This window comes from Rattus norvegicus, chromosome 2 (assembly GCF_036323735.1).
Source record: "Rattus norvegicus strain BN/NHsdMcwi chromosome 2, GRCr8, whole genome shotgun sequence".
Taxonomy (NCBI): domain Eukaryota; kingdom Metazoa; phylum Chordata; class Mammalia; order Rodentia; family Muridae; genus Rattus; species Rattus norvegicus.
Genome location: NC_086020.1, coordinates 182,993,466 through 183,005,266, shown reverse-complemented (window position 1 = coordinate 183,005,266; position 11,801 = coordinate 182,993,466).

Below are 11,801 nucleotides of genomic sequence, written 5' to 3'. Positions count from 1 at the left end.
CCTAAACTGAAGTGGTGGCATGGAATACACGGAAAAAAAGGCTGCCATGGGAAACTAGTTTATTTGAATTGATGTCATTCTTCTTAAGCAAATTAATATCTAAAAAACAAAACAAAATCAACCAACCAAATATTAAATAGAAGAAACAACAAAAACAGGTTGATCAATTATTACAACAGTTGAGCAGGCCCATCATCATAAAGGAGAATGTGCACATGATTCATAGTAAAGTCAAGGGTCTCCAGCTTTACTACACATGCTGGCCTATCTTATATTAACTAACAACACAAACTAGAGGTATCTGATTGAAGGGAACCTTAATTGAGAAAATGTCTCCAGGAAATCCAGCTGCAAGGCATTTTCTATATTGACTGATGGGGGAGGGCCAGATCATTGTGCATGCTGTTTTTGCTGTTCTGGTAGACTTGGGTTCCATAAGAGAGCAAGCTGAGCATGGGAGGAGAAGCAAGGCAATAAGTAACATTTCTCCATGTCTTCTGCATCAGTTCCTGCTTCCTGCATGAATTCTAGTCCTGATTTCCTTCAGTGATTAACAGCAATGTGAACTTGTAGGCTGATTAAATTCTTTCAGGTCATAGTGTTTCTCACAGCAATACTAATCCTTTCAATGACACAAAACAACAGGGAAATGAAAATCACAAGTTAATCATCTATCAAAATTATCCTTAAAATCTGTCAGAACCAGTCATTCGTGACCCTATGGAGAAATGTAGTTTTCCATTGTCTGGTCTGGTAAAAGTCTGAGTTGACAAAATTACTTATTTGGCAGTCCCTCCAACCTGAATAATTCAGGATGCTCTGGCCATAATATTTCCACTCCTAGGATATCTGCAACATAAATGAGTAAATAAAAAAGCAAGGACAACCCTCCCCTGTGTGTCCCTCAGTTACCACACCACTGAAGTCCAATCAAGCCAGGTGCCTGTGAGCAGAAGCCTCTATTTGCTGCCAACTTAATGAATGTGTTCCTTACTTCAAGGATGGAGAAAGGCCCTCCCCACAACTCAGCCTGTGTGAATCTCACACCCCAATGTAGAGAAGAATCCCAACATACAGGAGTCCATTGATGTTTCATTTATATATTATTCAAACACAAGACAAAAATAATAAATGTGATGGCAATGAAAACAGTGTTTGCTACAGTTGTGGGTGTCTGCCAGAAAGATCCCAAAATCCTACAGGACACAAGCTTATTTTCCTTCAAATACAAACTGATGAAAGGTCAGGAATTTTTTATAAAGTCATAGAGCTGTACCCTTAGGAAGACACTTAGTTCCTCATATTGTTTACCTGTTCATACATTACAGCCTACAATTACATCTTCTAGGTGAAAAGCTAGAAGATTAGAATGTGGGCCCATGTTTACTGTTTCAAAAATTATATCAATGTTGGCTAGATCAAATATTAATTCTATTTTGTTAAACTTAGGTTAACTTGAGAGATTTTAAACCTGGCAGGCTGCCTACCAATATTCATTTCTCCCTCAGTTCCCATAGATGCTATACCACAGTTTCGCCTCCTAGTATGCATCAAACCCCTGTGGCTTTCTACCTGCCCCATCCTTTCCTATCATCAGTGGATCCTAAAGACCTTCCCTTTGTGTTCTCCCTCTCCCCACTTGTTGCTTTGTCCCACCATACAACCACAGCTCCCATTCCTGCTTATTTCAAAGGTCACTACTGCCAGGGCTACATGTAGGGTGGTGTTGGATCCATAGAAATCCTTCTACTTCTCCAAACACAAACCTTGAGTCCCATCCCCACCTCTGTAGCATAAAACCCGCTGCAGTCTCCATTTCCCTGCTATATTAGATGGGATCACATGCATCACAAAGATCTCCAACCTTACCTCCTCCTACTGACCCCATGATCACAGCCTCTGATGCCAGCAGGCATGGGCTGGAAACATGCAAGCAGAGCAGGCCATGAGAACAGGTGCATACAAAGTTCTCTACAATGCACCAGAAAGCCACCACAACCTCCTAAAATCCAGGAAGCAGAGAGAAAGAACAAAATACTCATCCTGGAGATACAAAACCAGATCTCATCACCCAGACCTATAATCTTCACAGCCTCAGGCACATCGATGTCAGCGTCAAGAGCACAACCAATAACATCCAGGACAGCATGTACCCATTGGAACCCAGCAACCCTACCATAGCTGACACGGAATATTCCAACATAGCTAAAGAATGGGACAAGACCTTAGACCAGCCTTATGAAAATGATAGAGGCCCTTAAAGAAAGATCAGAGACTTTCTAGAATTAAGTGAAAATGGATAAACATCATTCTCAAATTTATGTGACACAGTGAATGTAGATATAAGTGGAAAGTTCATCGCAATAAGTGACTAATTAAAAAGTGGAGAGATATCATACTAGAAACATAAGAGCACTCCGGAAAGCTCTAGATAGAAATGTGAAAAAACTAAAACAAATGAACAAACAAACAAACAAACAAAAAAACCAAAACAAAACTAGTCCAAAGAGTAGGCAGAAATAAATAGTCAAACTTAAGGTTGAAGTCAATAAAGTTGAAACAGTACAAAGTATCAATAAAACAAATGTCACTCAGGAAGAAATCCACTCCCCAAAGACTACAATGGACAGACCCATGGCTCCAGCTGCATATGTAGTAGAGGATGTTCTTGTTGGTCACCAATCAGAGAAGAAGCCCTTGTTTCTCTCAACGCTGGACTCCAACAGGACAGGGGAATGTAAGGAGCAGGTCGGACAGGGGGATGATTGGGGAAGGGGAAACCCCTCATAGAAGAAAGAGAAGGGGGATTGGAGAGGGGGGCCTAGGGCTGGGAAACTGGGAAAGGGAATAACATAAATAAAAATATTCAATAAAAATAAGTGTAATTTAAAAAAACAGAGAGGCTGAGATTACAAATGTTAGAAATTAAAAATATAGGAATCCTAGTTACCATGAATTGGTCATTACACATTATGGACTCTGCATACCCCCACACACACATACATATTGAACAATCAGGGAGATATTAGGAAGGGAAGCGTTCCAGGGAGAATGAAGGGGGACAAGAGAGGGGTACGGAGGCTGAATATTGTGAAAACACATCACAGACACATAAAAAATAAAATAAAACAAAGACTTGGTTCTTTGAGAAAATCAGTAAGATCAGCAATTCTTTATCCAAATTAAATAAACGTTGGAGAAATCCAGAGAATCCCTTGGACATATTTAAAAGCCTGTACTCCACTAAAGTGAAATCTCTAAAAGATAGGATTAAATTCCTCAATAGGTCCCACTTACCACAGTAAAATCTGGATCGTGGAGGTGGGGAGGAGGAGGGTGACAGGAAACCATGAAGTGAATAACATTTGAAATGTAAGTAAAGAAATATAACTAATACAAAATTTAAAAAAGGAAAAACAAGAGACTTATATTCCCTAGTGAAATAGAACCTGACATTATAAGTCACTTCTCCACAAGAAAAAAAATCTCAGGATAAGATGACTTTAGGACAGAATTCTACCAGAATATCAAAGAGGAGCTAACATCAGTACTCCTCAAATGAGTTCACAAAATGGAAGTAGAGGAAACAATTGACAATACATAGTATAGGGCCACAGTTACCTTGATACTCCAATCACACAAAGACCCAGAAAAGCAAGATTACAAACATATTACCTTTATGAACACGGATGCAAATCAAGCAATAGAGTATTTGCAAACCAAATCCAAAACCACATCAAGAGAATTATTTACGAGGATAAAGAAAATTTCATCCCGGAGATGCAGGGATGGTTCTACAGACAAAATTCAATACATGCAATCTGCCATATAAAAGAACTGAAAGAAATAGCCACATGACGATCTAATTACATGTAGACAAGTCTTTGACAAAAATCAGTACCCCGTGATAACTAACACAAGTCCTAGAGAGATTAGGGATACAAGGGACATAGTTAAAAATAAGAGCACAGTTTAGACCATAACCATAAACAGCATCAGGATAAATGGTGAGAAATTCAAAACAATTCCAGTAAAATCAAAATGAAGTCAAGATTTTCGACTTTCTCCATATTTATTTAATATAATACTTGAAGTCTTATGTAGAACAGTAAGAAAAGTGAAGGAGACTAAGGGGACACAATTCGGAAAGGAAGAAATTAAAATGTTGTTTGCAGATGATACAAGAGTAGCAATGAATAGCCTAGTAAGAGCACCAGTGGAAGGGGAAGCCCTTGGTACTGCCAGGACTGAACCCCCAGTGAATGTGATTGTTGGGGGGAGGGTGGTAATGGGGGGAGGATAGGGAGGGGAACACCCCTAAAGAAGGGGTTAGGGGATGTTGGCCCTGAAAACGGGAAGGGGAATAACAATCGAAATGTAAATAAGCAATACTCAAGTTAATAAAGATGGGGGGGGGGAGAAAAAGAAACATCGCTGACCCTAAATCTCTACTGGAGAATTCCTTCAGCTGAAAAACAGTTTCAGCAAAGGAGCTGGATACAACATTAACTACAAATAAAGAAACTTAGCAGTCCCCCTTTATAGAAAGGACAATCAGCCTGAGAAAGAAATAGCGTTAGACAAAATAGAATATCTCTAACTAACTGTGACCAAACAAATGAAAGTCTTACATGATCAAAGATTCAAGTCTTTGAAGAGACAAATTGAAGAGCATCTCCCATATTCATGAATCAGTAGGATTAACACAGTAAAACTGGCCACCTTGCCACAACAATCTACAGATCCCATGCAATTTCTAACTAAATACAATGTAAAAGTTCAAATAAGTTGAAAGCACAGTTCTCACCTTTATAAGAAAGCATGAGAAAACCCAGGGAAGATAAAACAAATGTGAACAATAAAAGAAAAACAGGAGCTGTCACCTTCCATATTTTGGGGTACAGAGTTATAGTAATAGAAACATCATGGCACATTCAGTGAGGCAGACACGCCTGGGAAACCAGAAGAGACTGTACTCTGCACACATTACTGATTCCAGAGGAAAACACCAAACGCCATCTGCAACCCTGGTGCACAGAAACTTCTGGAAAGGGCGGTGCAGATCTTCCCGGTTGCTGCAGCCTCAGAGAGCTCATAATCAAAACCCCATGAGCAAACTTGAGCCTCAGGACCACAGGTAAGACCAACTTTTCTGCTGCAAGCAACCTGCCTGGTGAACTCAAGACACAGGTGCACAGGAACAGCTGAAGACCTGTAGATAAGAAAAACTACACGCCCGAAAGCAGAACACTCCGTCACCATAACTGGCTGAAAGGAAACAGGAAAACAGGTCTACAGCACTCCTGAAACACAGGCTTATAGGACAGTCTAGCCACTGTCAGATATAGCAGAACAAAGTAACACTAGAGATAATCTGATGGCGAGCGGCAAGCACAGGAACTCAAGCAACAGAAACCAAGACTACATGGCATCATCAGAGCACAATTCTCCTGCCAAAGCAAACACAGAATATCCAAACACACCAGAAAAGCAAGATCTAGTTTCAAAATCACATTTGATCATGATGCTGGAGGACTTCAAGAAAGACGTGAAGAACTCTCTTAGAGAACAAGTAGAAGCCTACAGAGCGGAATCACAAAAATCCCTAAAAGAATTCCAGGAAAACATAAATAAACAAGTAGAAGCCCATAGAGAGGAGTCACAAAAATCCCTGAAAGAATTCCAGGAAAACACAATCAAACAGTTGGAGGAATTAAAAATGGAAATAGAAGCAATCAAGAAAGAACACATGGAAACAACCCTGGATATAGAAAACCTAAATAAGAGACAAGGAGCTGTAGATACGAGCTTCACCAACAGAATACAAGAGATGGAAGAGAGAATCTCAGGAGCAGAAGTCTCCATAGAAATCATTGACTCAACTGTCAAAGATAATGGAAAGCAGAAAAAGCTACTGATCCAAAACACACAGGAAATCCAGGACACAATGAGTAGATCAAACCTAAGGATAATAGGTATAGAAGAGAGTGAAGACTCCCAGCTCAAAGGACCTCAGGGAGACAAATAACCCTATTAAAAAATGGGTTCAGAGCTAAACAAAGAATTCACAGCTGAGGAATGCCGAATGGCTGAGAAACAACTAAAGAAATGTTCAACATCTTTAGTCATAAGGGAAATGCAAATCAAAACAACCCTGAGATTTCACCTCACACCAGTCAGAATGGCTAAAATCAAAAATTCAGGTGACAGCAGATGCTGCGAGGATGCGGAGAAAGAGGAACACTCCTCCATTGTTGATGGGATTGCAGACTGGTAAAACCATTCTGGAAATCAGTCTGGAGGTTCCTCAGAAAATTGGACATTGAACTGCCTGAGGATCCAGCTATACCTCTCTTGGGCATATACCCAAAAGATGCCCCAACATATAAAAAAGACACATGCTCCATTATGTTCATAGCAGCCTTATTTATAATAGCCAGAAGCTGGAAAGAACCCAGCTGCCTTTCAACAGAGGAATGGATACAGAAAATATGGTACATCTACACAATGGAATATTACTCAGCTATCAAAAACAATGACATTATGAATTTCGTGGGCAATTGGTTGGAACTGGAAAATATCATCTTGAGTGAGGTAACCCAATCACAGAAAAACACACATGGTATGCACTCATTGACAAGTGGCTATTAGCCCAAAATCTTGAATTACCCTAGATGCCTAGAACAAGTGAAAATCAAGACTGATGATCAAATGTGATGCTTCACTACTTCTTTAAAAGGGGAACAAGAATTCGCTTGGCAGGGAATAGAGAGGCAAAGATTAAAACAGACACAGAAGGAACACCCATTCAGAGCCTTACCCACATGTGTGGCCCATACATATACAGCCATCCAATTAGACAAGATGGATGAAGGAAAGAAGTGCAGGCCGACAGGAGCCAGATGTAGATCACTCCTAAGAGACACAGCCAGAATACAGCAAACACAGAGGCGAATGCCAGCAGCAAACCACTAAACTGAGAATAGGACCCCCGTTGAAGGAATCAGAGAAAGAACTGGAAGAGCTTGAAGGGGCTCGAGACCCCTTATGAACAACAATGCCAAGCAACCAGAGCTTCCAGGGACTAAGCCACTACCTAAAGACTATACATGGACTGACCCTGGACTCTGACCTCATAGGTAGCAATGAATATCCTAGTAAGATCACCAGTGGAAGGGGAAGCCCTTAGTCCTGCTAAGACTGAACCCCCAGTGAACGTGATTGTTTGGGGGAGGGCAGCATTGGGGGAAGAATGGGGAAGGGAACACCCATAAGGAAGGGGAGGGAGGAGGGGGATGTTTGCCCGGAAACCAGGAAATGGAATAACACTCGAAATGTATATAAGAAATACTCAGGTTAATAAAAAAAAAAAAGAAATCATCAACTCAACTGTCAAAGATAATGTAAAGTGCAAAAAGCTACTGGTCCAAAACATACAGTAAATCCAGGACTCTATGAGAAGATCAAACCTAAGGATAATAGGTATAGAAGAGAGTGAAGACTCCCAGCTCAAAGGACCAGTAAATATCTTCAACAAAATCATAGAAGAAAACTTCCCTAACCTAAAGAGATACCCATAAGCATACAAGAAGCCTACAGAACTCCAAATAGATTGGACCAGAAAAGAAACTTCTCCTGTCATATAATAGTCAAAACACCAAACTCACAAAATAATGTAAGAACATTAAAAGCAGTAAGGAAAAAAGGTCAAGTAACATATAAAGGCAGACTTATCAGAATCACACCAGACTTTTTGCCAGAAACTATGAAAGCCAGAAGATCCTGGTCAGATGTCATACAGACCCTAAGAGAACACAAATGCCAGCCCAGGTTACTGTATCCTGCAAAACTCTCAAGTAACATAGATGGAGAAACCAAAATATTCCACGATAAAACCAAATTTACACAATATCTTTCTACAAATCCAGCACTACAAAGGGTAATAAATGGTAAAGGCCAACAGAAGGAGGTAAGCTATACCCTAGAAGAAACAAGAAACTAATCATCTTGGCAACAAAACAAAGAGAAGAAAAGCACACAAACATTACCTCACATCCAAATATGAATATAACAGGAAGCAATAATCACTATTCCCTAATATCTCTCAACATCAATGGTCTCAACTCCCCAATAAAAAGACATAGATTAACAAACTGGGTACACAACGAGGACCCTGCATTCTGCTGCCTACAGGAAACACACCTCAGAGACAAAGACAGACACTACCTCAGAGTGAAAGGCTGGAAAACAACTTTCCAAGCAAATGGTCAGAAGAAGCAAGCTGGAGTAGCCATTCTAATATCAAATAAAATCAATTTTCAACTAAAAGTCATCAAAAAAGATAAGGAAGGACACTTCATATTCATCAAAGGAAAAATCCACCAAGATGAACTCTCAATCCTAAATATCTATGCCCCAAAGACAAGGGCACCTACATACGTAAAAGAAACCTTACTAAAACTCAAAACGCACATTGCCCCACACACAATAATAGTAGGAGATTTCAACACCCCACTCTCATCAATGGACAGATCATGGAAACAGAAGTTAAACAGAGACGTAGACAGACTAAGAGAAGTCATGAGCCAAATGGACTTAACAGATATTTATAGAACATTCTATCCTAAAGCAAAAGGATATACCTTCTTCTCAGCTCCTCATGGTACTTTCTCCAAAATTGACCATGTAATTGGTCTTAAAACTGGCCTCAACAGGAACAGAAAGATAGAAATAATCCCATGTGTGCTATCAGATCACCATGGCCTAAAGCTGGTTTTCAATAACAATAAGGGAAGAATGCAGACATATACATGGAAATTGAACAATGCTCTACACAATGATAAAATGGTCAAGGAAGAAATACAGAAAGAAATTAAAGACTTTTTAGAATTTAATGAACCTGAAGGTACAACATACCCAAACTCATGGACACAATGAAAGGTGTGCTAAGAGGAAAACTCATAGCTATGAGTGCTTGCAGGAAGAAACAGGAAAGAGCATATGTCAGCAGCTTGACAGCACACCTAAAAGCTCTAGAACAAAAAGAAGCAAATACAGCCAGGAGGAGTAGAAGGCAGGAAATAATCAAACTCAGAGCTGAAATCAACCAAGTAGAAACAAAAAGGACCATAGAAAGAATCAACAGAACCAAAAGTTGGTTCTTTGAGAAAATCAACAAGATAGATAAACCCTTAGCTAGACTAATGAGAGGACACAGAGAGTGTGTCCAAATTAACAAAATCAGAAATGAAAAGGGAGACTTAAGTACAGATTCAGAGGAAATTCAAAAAATCATCAGATCTTACTATAAAAGCCTCTATTCAACAAAACTTGAAAATCTGAAGGATATGGACAATTTCCTAGACAGATACCAGGTACCGAAGTTAAATCAGGAACAGATAAATCAGTTAAACAACCCCATAACGGGAGAAGGAGAGACAGGAGAGAGGAGAGGGGGAGAAGCCATAGCAGTGACCTGACTCCTTGCTGTGAAGCAAGAAGGCAGAAGGGAGACATCAGCCACGACACCACCACACAGTAAAAACCAGAAAACAACACCCGCGGATCCCGGCCCGCAGCAGCTCCCTGCTCCCAGACCCCAACTGCCTGGTCAGGTGGGCACTCCTGAGGCTGCAGAGCAGAAGAGATCACCAACACTGCTCACCCCTGCCCACATCCCTGGCCCAAGAGGAAACTGTATAAGGCCTCTGGGCTCCCGTGGGGGAGGGCCCAGGAGCGGCAGGACCCCTGCCAGAGACACCGCCGGACCCTGAAGGAAACAGACCGGATAAACAGTTCTCTGCACCCAAATCCCGTGTGAGGGAGAGCTAAACCTTCAGAGAGGCAGACAAGCCTGGGAAACCAGAAGAGACTGCTCCCTGCACACACATCTCGGACGCCAGAGGAAAAAGCCAAAGACCATCTGGAACCCTGGTGCACTGAAGCTCCCGGAAGGGGCGGCACAGGTCTTCCTGGTTGCTGCCGCTGCAGAGAGCCCCTGGGCAGCACCCCACGAGCGAACCTGAGCCTCGGGACCACAGGTAAGAACAAATTTTCTTCTGCAAGAAAGCTGCCTGGTGAACTCAAGACACAGGCCCACAGGAACAGCTGAAGACCTGTAGAGAGGAAAAACTACACACCCGAAAGCAGAACACTCTGTCCCCATAACTGACTGAAAGAGAGGAAAACAGGTCTACAGCACTCCTGACACACAGGCTTATAGGACAGTCTAGCCACTGTCAGAAATAGCAGAACAAAGTAACACTAGAGATAATCTGATGGCGAGAGGCAAGCGCAGGAACCCAAGCAACAGAAACCAAGACTACTTGCCATCATCGGAGCCCAATTCTCCCACCAAAACAAACATGGAATATCCAAACACACCAGAAAAGCAAGATCTAGTTTCAAAATCATATTTGATCATGATGCTGGAGGACTTCAAGAAAGACCTGAACACATTTAGGGAAGCACAGGAAAACATTAATAAACAAGTAAAAGCCTACAGAGAGGAATCTCAAAAATCCCTGAAAGAATTCCAGGAAAACACAATCAAACAGTTGAAGGAATTAAAAATGGAAATAGAAGCAATCAAGAAAGAACACATGGAAACAACCCTGGATATAGAAAACCAAAAGAAGAGACAAGGAGCTGTAGATACAAGCCTCACCAACAGAATACAAGAGATGGAAGAGAGAATCTCAGGAGCAGAAGATTCCATAGAAATCATTGACTCAACTGTCAAAGATAATGTAAAGCAGAAAAAGCTACTGGTCCAAAACATACAGGAAATCCAGGACTCAATGAGAAGATCAAACCTAAGGATAATAGGTATAGAAGAGAGTGAAGACTCCCAGCTCAAAGGACCAGTAAATATCTTCAACAAAATCATAGAAGAAAACTTCCCTAACCTAAAAAAAGAGATACCCATAGACATACAAGAAGCCTACAGAACTCCAAATAGATTGGACCAGAAAAGAAACACCTCCTGTCACATAATAGTCAAAACACCAAACGCACAAAATAAAGAAAGAATATTAAAAGCAGTAAGGGAAAAAGGTCAAGTAACATATAAAGGCAGACCTATCAGAATCACACCAGACTTCTCGCCAGAAACTATGAAGGCCAGAAGATCCTGGACTGATGTTATACAGACCCTAAGAGAACACAAAAGCCAGCCCAGATTACTGTATCCAGCAAAACTCTCAATTAACATTGATGGAGAAACCAAGATATTCCATGACAAAACCAAATTTACACAATAACTTTCTACAAATCCAGCACTACAAAGGATAATTAATGGTAAAGCCCAACATAAGGAGGCAAGCTATACCCTAGAAGAAGCAAGAAACTAATCGTCTTGGCAACAAAACAAAGAGAATGAAAGCACACAAACATAACCTAACATCCAAATATGAATATAACGGGACGCAATAATCACTATTCCTTAATATCTCTCAATATCAATGGCCTCAACTCCCCAATAAAAAGACATAGATTAACAAACTGGATACGCAACGAGGACCCTGCATTCTGCTGCCTACAGGAAACACACCTCAGAGACAAAGACAGACACTACCTCAGAGTGAAAGGCTGGAAAACAACTTTCTAAGCAAATGGTCAGAAGAAGCAAGATGGAGTAGCCATTCTAATATCAAATAAAATCAATTTCCAACTAAAAGTCATCAAAAAAGATAAGGAAGGACACTTCATATTCATCAAAGGAAAAATCAACCAAGATGAACTCTCAATCCTAAATATCTATGCCCCAAATAAAAGGGCACCTACATACGTAAAAGAAACCT